At 39.8% G+C, this 10,860-nt stretch overlaps 1 pseudogene; it reads left to right on the plus strand.

The window, feature by feature from the left end:
• Positions 1 to 2,367: 2,367 nt before the first annotated feature.
• LOC144761442 (ER membrane protein complex subunit 3-like) lies at positions 2,368 to 10,576 on the plus strand (annotated as a pseudogene).
• The last annotated feature ends 284 nt before the right edge of the window (positions 10,577 to 10,860 follow it).

A 10,860-nucleotide genomic window follows, 5' to 3' on the forward strand; every position in this document is an offset into this window, starting at 1 on the left:
CTTCATGGGGCCCAGGTGACCCGCTCACTCAGTCTCAACTCGGCCATGCTGGGACCCGCCAATCAGTTCGTCTCTGCCTCCCCAGGCCAGGTGCAGCTCCTGATTGAGTACAGGTGTCTTTGGTTGAGCGCCCCCACCTCCAGGCCCAAGAGCCACATCAATTGAGGCAAGTGCAATCGGCAGCAAGGGGGACAGCAGGCCTCACTCCACGTACGGGTTCTGCTCCACCCCGTCTAACAGTGGTGGGTTAAAAAATCACAGCATGTTGTGTGGAGCACAATCCTGCCCAGTGTTGTACCGATACCCCCAAATAATTTGGATAATTACCGGATAAACTGCCCCAGCCGGCGAAGCCTCACTGTGCAACAGCTATCTTGCTGTCAGACTCTGTAGTGTCCCTAAATAGAGAGACAATTCAGTGGTACTATAGTGAGGAATTAGGTAGTTTAATATGAGTTCAGTGCCATGAGAGACCTGAAAGTATATAGAAGGTCAGCTCATGCACATTTATAAAAAGAAATCCTAATACCTATGGGAAGCATACAAGCATTAAGTCTGTGGCTCTATGTTTTATTGGAAGACTCATTAACAATATGCATGACACGAATTTAGGTCACCAAAATTTGATATATAACAAAGTAGACAGGTAGATTTGCGTCCCCGGTTCCGGAGCTCAATAAGAAAGATGCTAGCTGCATAATGTTCACCTTTCAGAATGTCTTTTAAATTTCAAGTATTACTGCAATATCAAAACAATCATAAAAACATCATTATTATCATTATTGTCAGTTTTGTTCCTATCCCAAGAGCAGGAATTACATTATGTTTGTTGTTTTGCAGTGCATGCATTATTTACAGAGAAAGGTTTCTGCTGCTGCTTCCAGCTGAGCCAGATTACATAATCATGCTGTAAGTCAAAGAAGGAGACTCAGACATGAAGATGTTGTGCCTGGGAAAAAAAGCTTTCAGTAGCCCATGACGACTTCAGCTCATTTTCACTATTCCTCTTTCTGATTCCCTCAAGAGTAAAACCAGAAACTTAAGGCGTTTTAATATTCCGGCCTCATTATTCTCATTTTCTATAATTTAACAACTTCTCGTATTTTTCTTAATGGAAAAGTCATGCAATATTAAACAGTAACTGCTGTTAATTTCCCGCTGTATATCATTTGCATTTTTTTTGTTGCGGGTGGAGGGTAATTAACATGCTCTAATTATCATACTGATTGTCTGCTTTGGTTTATGAGAATAGAGTGATCTCAACCCTTGCTGAACGTACAATGGTGCATTTTGTAGTTTCCAATAATATTGTCCTGTGAGAATGAAGGCTTACATTTTTGCATGCTGGAAATGGCCTGATCTAGTCTGGTAACAGGATCTGCAAATGATTCAATTTAGAGCAAAGTAATGTACTTTTTATAGCACCTATCAAAAATATAGAGGCTAATGTTGGTAGTAGGACAACGTCTGAACTTTTATTGGGTATAATTGTAGTTATATGGCATTATTAACCATAGATTTGGGTCTTGCTGCCATTAAGAATGTGCCTTTTTCTTTCGTTCTGCACACTTCCCTAGCAAGAAAAAACATACTAAAAATATCACCCAGCCATCATGCTTTAGAGAACTGCAGTTGTTCTTGGGAATTACGCATTTTCCTGAGATGCTCTGAACTCCATCGTGAAAAAATTATTTTCACCTTTAGTTTAGCTGCTAAGGTCATCTCTCTGCAGATCTGATATAACAAATCCAGCTACTCCCTTGAACATTGGACAATATATAAGAGGAGGTGAGGTGTGCTCTTTGTGTTCCATTGGAAGTGTACTTCGCAAATATTAAAGGACAACTATGGACCAGGATTCAGCAGTCTAGAGTGCAGCTTAGTTAATCGATGCATTTTAATAAGACTGACAGACAATTGCTTTCATCCCGTGTCAATACTATCATTTCAAACTGGAAGGTCTTTTGGGGTTATAACAGATCAAAATTAGATCGCAGTTAACGAATTCTCCCACGAGGGATCTGCAGTGGCGTAGGTGCTAAACGTAGTACAATTTATGATTTCTACAAATTTGTACATTTTTTTTTGTATATCAATGAACACTTTTCATTCAACATAGTAAATAGAAGCTAACAACCAGCACATAATTTGCAAAGCTTGTAGAATGTTTTTCTTTGCTTGGGTTTCGATTTCAAAAATATTTTCAGTTTCTAAATTGAAAGAAAATCTTTTTTCTTTGCTTGCCAAGAATGCCATGAACATTGCTATTCCGGCTGGGCATTATTAGATATCATTTATTAAATTAGACAGCATGGTGTACAGGACAGGTGTGTTTGTGCTGTCCATGTGACGAATGAGCTGCCTTTTGAGGACTTTAGGAAGCTGAGAAACACCCCGGAGTTTACCGCCTCCTGCCAGGTGCGCGGTAACGTCATATCTCCCAGCACTTCCGGTGGGCAGCCAGTCTGAAGTCAAAGCGTAAGCGGAGCGACTTTCTCGTGGGTGTTACGTCACAGACTGGTGTAAAGGGATGTCAACGGTGATGACGTCACCGTTTTAACTGCTCAAGTTTTGGACTTTGTGCTGGTTATCTTGAGGACAGGGTTGTCGGCGGGGTCAAACGGCAGTCGTAACGTTTTTAACTTCCAGCGCTACTTTGGAGTCATCCGGCAGCAGTTGGGAGAGAGGGCATCATGGCGGCCGTGGAGCTGCTCCTGGACTCCTCTATCCAACTCTGGGTGGTGCTGCCTATAGTCGTTATCACCTTTTTTGTGGGACTTATCCGACACTACTTGACCCAGCTGCTGCACAGCGACATGAAAGTGGAGCTGGAGGCAGTCTCTGACAGTCAAATCTTAATCCGAAGCCGGGTGCTGAGAGAGAATGGACTATTTCAAAAGAACAAGGGTCCTCAGCTTAGAACAATTTCAAAGAGAACAAGATAACATAAAGACCACAATCGGACAATATGTACAATTCTTCTTCTACCCAGCCGGGCAAAGAATTTATTTTAAGAATGTTTGACAGGGAGTCAATTCAAATACTACAATATCATATCAAACATAATAGTGTTTGAAGTAAGGCACAAGCCTGTGCCGTACTCATTAAGATAGAGAGAAGTTGTGAAAAAGGGTGCAGGAGAGAAAATAGTTTACATCAGGCAAAGGAAGAGTTGAGCAAAACAATGGTACTGCTTTCGAATTTAGATTTGCAGTATTCCCTTTAGTAGAACACACAATAATGATTCACAGTAGTAAAAATGTATGTCTACATAGCAGTGTCGACGGCGTTTTGATCCTATGCTCTACAATAAAAGGATCATCATCAGGACTTAATGTATGCCTGGAATAACATAAAACAATCAGGCCGTCGACACTGCTATGTAGACATACATTTTTACTACTGTGAATCATTATTGTGTGTTCTACTAAAGGGAATACTGCAAATCTAAATTCGAAAGCAGTACCATTGTTTTGCTCAACTCTTCCTTTGCCTGATGTAAACTATTTTCTCTCCTGCACCCTTTTTCACAACTTCTCTCTATCTTAATGAGTACAGCACAGGCTTGTGCCTTACTTCAAACACTATTATGTTTGATATGATATTGTAGTATTTGAATTGACTCCCTGTCAAACATTCTTAAAATAAATTCTTTGCCCGGCTGGGTAGAAGAAGAATTGTACATATTGTCCGATTGTGGTCTTTATGTTATCTTGTTCTCTTTGAAATTGTTCTAAGCTGAGGACCCTTGTTCTTTTGAAATAGTTGATACCCATGGTCCAAAGCCACTAAGTGGGTTTCCCTTGTTAAATTTAAATAAAATGAGAGAGAATGGACGGTACATCCCGAAGCCGTCCTTTGTGATGAGGAAACATTACTTCAATTATGCTGAGACTGGATTTTTCAAGAAGACAAAGAGGAAAGTTACTGCCAAGAATCCTATGACAGATCCCACTATGGTGACCGAGATGATGAAAGGAAATCTTACCAACGTGCTCCCTATGATCCTGATTGGTGGCTGGATCAACTGTGTTGCAAAGGAAGTTTAGTGACCTCCAAGGAAATGAAAGGCAGAATCCGTTCCAGTAAGTAAGAGGAGCTTTTATTAGCATGTGTCTCCAGCAGCATACACGTTAGAATACCAGTAACTGTCCCCGTCTTCACATTCATACCATGCCGCTCTCATTCAAAGCACAACACGCACACGAGACATCAGATCAACATCCACACAGCACGCGAGCACACACGCGACATACACACATTCAAACCGCAACAACGCGCACATTGTTTGTGGATGACGCGCGTGCATACACGCGCGTCATTCCAAACAATTACATATACCACACACCTCCCCCCTTTCTATTTTTTTTTTTTTTAAGTAAGAACAAAATCTCTGAACCGTATGGGAGCTCTGCGACATCTTGAACCCCTCTGCAATTCTTGTGCATTGGCATCACAATTGACAGAAACAGCGGCTGCCTCAGGTAATCGTGAACTGTCTGCAGTGACATCCAAATACACATTAGATGAATCATCTTCATCCAAAAACACATCAGATGAAACATCTTCTGAAAAATGCTTGCCATTATTAAACTTTGAAAGTCTACTAAAATGCCAAACACTTCCGTCTAGCACTCTCACAGCATTCTTAAATACCTCAATTACCTCAATAGGATCAGACCACTTTGCTAATCCTTTATGTACATAACTTCCTTTTTTTATTCTCACAAAATCTCCCACATGAATGGGAACACAACTTCTTGCCTCCATTTTTGACAAATCATTCTTCATTTTCTCTTTATAAGCATCAACTTTCTTGCGAATTTCACCAAAATCAACTTCTGCAAAATCAATGCGACCACTATCCTTGTTCTTTAACCACCAAGGAACAAGATTAGTACTGGGTCTCCGCCCTCTCAGCAACTCAAAAGGCGATAACAAGGTAACAGCATTAGGAGCAGTCCTATAAGACAATAACATGGAATGTAACGCCTTATTCCAGCATAAACCACCTTTGATAGCCAATTGAATGGCTTCCTTGACTACCCTATTGAATCTCTCTATCTGACCGTTGGCCTCTGGATGGAATACCGCTATTCTTCTATGAGAAATACCACACCTACTAAAATAATTCTCCATTTGTTTACTAACAAATTGTGGACCATTGTCCGTCACAATCTCTTGGGGAATACCCTCTCTACAAAAAATTTCGTCCATAAATTGTATAATGGCCTCACTAGTAACTTCCCTGACCATCTTTATTTCTGGTCATTTTGAAAAATAATCTATCAGCACTATGCCAAAGGAATGCTGTTGTGGCAACACGCCAAACGGTCCAATAATATCAATGCCAAGTTTGTTCCAAGGTGACACAGGTAATTCAACAGGTTGTGGTACACTGGGTAAAACCTTAGCTGTTTTATCACTCTTAGCACACAATTCACATAACTTCACTTGTTGTTCTACAAAATAATCAATACCAGGCCACCAAAAGTTGTTTTTTAATCGCCTTCTAGTGATTGATATGCCAAAGTGCCCTACATGAGCTAAGTCCAGAAATTTCTTCCTGAGACCAAAAGGTGGTATGAATTTATCACCTCTTAATAAAATGTCGTTTTCTATGGCCAATTCATCTTTAATTTTATGATAGGTCATTAAGCCTCCCGTAAAATTTCCTCCTTCAGGCCAACCCTTCAATACATATTCTTTCACTTCTTTAAGTTCTAAATCCGTGTCCATTTCTTCATTCCATGTTTCTTCTTGTACTACAGAATTTTCTCCAAACACTAAATTTACATCACTGAAAACATGTGCAACTTCACACTCATCTTTGTCAACCACATCAGATTCATTGCACGCCAATGGAAGTCTTGACATGCAATCCGCATGAACATTAGACCTACCAGGAATATATTCTAAGGAATATTGAACATTTTGTAACCTGGAAGAAAGCCTTGCTAATCTGGAAGACAGTTTACGACCTCCACCAGGTGATAATATATGCACCAAGGGTTTGTGGTCCGATTTAATGATAAATTTTGTCCCCCACAAAAAAGGTCGAAAATGTTCTGCTCCCCAAACACATGCCAAAAGTTCTCTTTCAATTACAGAATAATGTCGTTCTGACTCTCTCAACGTCCTTGAAGCATATGCCACAATCCATTCTTTACCCCATTCCTCTTGAGTTAACACAGCACCCAATCCGCAATTACTTGCATCAACCGTCACTATACATTTCTTCCCAATTACAAATGGTTTGAGACAAGGTGCTCTAACAATCATTGACTTTACAGCATTGAAAGTTGCCGTCATAGAATCTGTCCATTCAAATTTGGCATTTTTCCTCAAAAGTAATCTAAACGGTTCAATTACACTTGCATAGTTTTGAATAAATTTAGCCTAAAATTCCACAAGCCCTAAAAAGGCCACCAACTGTTCCTTGTTTTGAGGAATAGGTGCTTTGCTAATGTTTTCCAAATGTGAAGCCTTAGGTTTAATGCCATTTCCACTAATGCAGTGCCCAAGATATTCTACTTCCTCTTTCTTGAATTTGCACTTAGAAGCACGAAGTGTTAGACCTTTATCTGACAGAGCATTTAACACTCTAAATAAATTCTTGTCATGTTCAACCCCATCTTTCCCAAAAACTAAAATGTCATCTTGGAATGCACTTGCCCCAGTTAAACCAACTAAGGTCTCTTTCATCAACCTTTGGAATACTGCAGCTGCACTTGCTAACCCAAAAGGCATCCTGCAAAATCTGTATAAGCCTTCTGGTGTAATGAAAGCAGTTAGGTTCCTTTGAGTCTTCATGTAGGACCACTTGATGATATGCACTTGCCAAATCCAAACAAGAAAATACTTTAGCATTGCCTAAAGTGGAGACCATTTCATGCAGATTAGGTAAAGGATGTGAATCCACACAAATAGCATTGTTCAAACTGCGTAAATTGATACATACACGAAGATCTCCCCCCGATTTGATTGAAATCACAATGGGTGAAACCCAAGGGGATGATTCAATAGGTTCAATTATCTTCTTCTCACACATATCATTAAGGATTTCTTTTAGTTTTTGCCTATATGAGAGAGTAAGATTCCTGACTTTATGACGAACAGGCAAGGCATTTGCATGTACTTTTATCCGATGTTCAAATCCTTTATATCTTCCCAAATCATTGCAGAACAATTTAGGGAATTTCTCTTTAATTTCAGAAATCAGCAAATCCTCTTTCCCTTTGCTTGGTACAGAATTACTCGGCTCAGAATCAATGGAGTAAACAGGAGGATCGGCATTTGGATTAAGTTTCATTCCAAGTTGTTCTTGGTGTGGCCAACCCAATAGTGAATCACCAGATTTTGTGATATACACGTTTCCAAATGTAGAGTGACTCTTGAATTTAAGTTAAGCTATGAAGTAACCAATGAGTTGCAGCCTATGACCTGTATAACCACTTGGTGTAATATCTGGTTGCATTAGGTTAGCTTTAGGCCAATTGGATTTAAATAGAAAATCAGGTAGTATAGTGTACCATGAGCACGAGTCTACAAAAACTTTAGTGGGTATTCCATCAATGATGATATCACACGAAGGAATTTTTTTTACTTTAGGTTCCTTAGTTATGCACATTATAGTATTAACATCAAATTCACAATCACTTGAACCTTCTTGCTCTTGGTCTTGAACTAAACTAACTTTCCTTGGTGCAGATCTACAGACTTTAGAAAAATGTCCCTTTTTCTCACACCTTGAACATATTTTTTCTAAGGCAGGACTTGACCTCGAGTTCCCTAAATGGTAACCACTACCACATCTAAAGCAATATACATTGTATGCTCTTGAGTCCGGTCTTTGCCACATATTCATTCTTTGATCCGATCTTTGCCAACTATTCATTCTCTGATCAGATTTTTGCCATTTACTTCTATTTTCACTCTTAAATAGATTATCATTCCTTGAATTAATAGACTTCCTATATTTGTCTGAGTCCTTAAGTTTGTCATTTTCTCTATTAAGAATTAACACATCTGGTTTATTGCTACTTTGTGATCGAATTTCATCAACAAATTTCTCAGAATGCTCTATTGACTTAGCTATCTCAATTGCAGCGTTCAAAGTCATGTCAGAAGTTGTCCATAACCTCTGTTGTATCTTTTTATTGTTGGTACACATGAGAATTTGATCTCTTAATACCTGATCATAGTTAATATGTTCAAAGTCACATGTAACTGCTAATGCTCTCAATGCAGAAACATAGTTGTCAATAGACTCATCAGTTTGTTGTTTCCTAGAGTAAAATTTAAACCTTTCCATGACCATGTTAATTTTCTTCCCATATCTAATAGAAAGTTGTTTAGCTGCAATTTGATATACATTCATATTAGCAGTATCATTTAAAGGAGGTAAACTTTTGAATTCTTTAAGAGCGATCCCTCCAAGACAATGCTTTAATAAAGCCAACTTTCTTTCTGCTCCACAATCATCTTCTTCAAGAACCTCAACATAAGCTAAAAACATGGGTTCCCAAATGTCCCATTCAATTGGAGGGTCACCTTTAATGGTTAAGAAAGATGGAGGAGGTTGAATCCCAGTCATAGCTGTATAGAATTACTAACAATCAATATATGCAAGTGAATGTAAATACGTTTTTTTTTTTTCTTTTTTTACAGTTCCTTTCCCTTGGAAATTAATAAGAAAATGAGACTCGCAATTTTGTGTGCGAATCACAGAGGTCACTTACTGTTCATTGTATCTTGGCACAGAAAATATTGGTATTTTTCCTTGTAAATATCCTCACTGTAGATATGTTAGAATTATCTACAATCCTTGGTCAGGTTAACTGAATTTTTTTTTTTTCCACAGAAATGCAATAGCAACCAATATCCAATGAGAAAAACCGTCTTAATCAGTCTTTGCTATTATCCAATAAGAAAGAGAAGTAAGCATCCAATAGGAAGAGCCAAAGGAAAAAATCTCCGATGTCAGTGACCAATGAAACGAAGTGTAGCCAAAATCTAGTAATTTCTTCGAAAATCCATTTTAAACACGCATGGAAACGTGTTCCCGATCGTCGCCAGTGTTGCAAAGGAAGTTTAGTGACCTCCAAGGAAATGAAAGGCAGAATCCGTTCCAGTAAGTAAGAGGAGCTTTCATTAGCATGTGTCTCCAGCAGCATACACGTTAGAATACCAGTAACTGTCCCCGTCTTCACATTCATACCATGCCGCTCTCATTCAAAGCACAACACGCACACGAGACATCAGATCAACATCCACACAGCACGCGAGCACACACGCGACATACACACATTCAAACCACGCGCGTCATTCCAAACAATTACATATACCACAAACTGGGCCTTCTCTGGGTTTGTGACCACAAAGGTTCCTTTCCCGTTGACCCTCCGCTTCAAGCCAAAGCTACAGCGTGGGATTGAGCTGCTTTCCCTAGATGCATCTTGGGTGAGTTCAGCCTCGTGGTATTTTCTCAATGTTTTCGGCCTCCGCAGCATGTACAACCTGATCCTGGGACAGGACATCGCTGCTGATCAGAGTCGCATCATGCAGGACTAGATGACTGGAGCTGCAGTTGCCATGCCTCCAGACCCTAACAAGGCTTTCAAGGCAGAGTGGGAAGCCTTGGAAATTGTTGATCATCAGTGGGCTCTGGAGACCGTGGAAGATGAACTAATGGCAAAGGACTTGGACTTTGAGGGGTTCCACAGTCGGGAGCCTATTGCCACCTCGCCCTTTTAAGGCTGTTGGCTCACCACTGCCCAGAATACAGTGACCACCAGGAAAACCTGCAGGAAGCACAGCAGATAGTATTCAGAAGCACCTTCCTGCAGCTGCCTCTCTATCTCATCCTACACATTCAAAGTGCACAAGACCGTGAGGGTGCCTTCATCTTTGGCTGGTCCCTTCTGCACAATGCCTGATGAACCAGCACAGTATTTAGGGCCAAGTTGGACTCTCTGTTATCGTGTGCAGTTCGGGAGAGTACCCAGGAACAACACACTGCCTTAGGTCTAATTTCCAGGGGTGCACTCTCCAATAGGTTGGACCTATTGTTCTCCTTTCTTCCAGCCATTCTAGGAAAAATGCCAGAACCTTTTACTTCAGTGATTTCTCAGGGATCTGATCGCCATTTTTAATGTAATTTTCGTTTCCTTGTAGCACTGTTATGCGAATTCCAGGTACAGTTACATTTTGTAGACTTGCAATAAGTCGTGAAGTGACCTTATATCCTAGACCCTAGTTTTGCTTTCCTCTTGGAGGTCCTCGGAAAATATGCTACTGCCATTTGTATTCCTATGTCAGTATTTCAAACACTTACTCTCTTTACTACCAGTGCAGCATATCCCAAATGGTGCACGTTTGACAGAACATGCGTATTTGCCTATACAACCTAACCCTGCACTGTGGGTTCCCTGAACACAGTAAAATATAAAATTGCTGGGTATTTGTGATAAATGACTGAAAGTACTCTTAATTCTAAAAATTGAGATAGTGTTACTTAATGTGCCAAAGTTGTGCCAATCTGTCAAAAGCAATAAACACTTAAATTTGAAGAAAAAAAAAACAGCATGGGAATAGGAAAACTTTAGAGAGATTGGAGATTAGGGGACGTCTGATAATGATAAACCTAATCTCAGATTGCATAATACAGCCAGCCTGAGAAGCACTCAAGCCCATTAATTGAATGTCCACTCAGAATTATATTCAGAAACTTCTTTATTAGGTGTGGTAATCTTCAATTTTAGCCAACATGCGTTTTGTCATAAACTGACTTCTTCAGGGCTAGAATTAACACATCATCTCTCATTATTTCATACAATTCTATAGATAGCATTCCCATAC

This window comes from Lissotriton helveticus, chromosome 6 (assembly GCF_964261635.1).
Source record: "Lissotriton helveticus chromosome 6, aLisHel1.1, whole genome shotgun sequence".
NCBI classification, from domain to species: domain Eukaryota; kingdom Metazoa; phylum Chordata; class Amphibia; order Caudata; family Salamandridae; genus Lissotriton; species Lissotriton helveticus.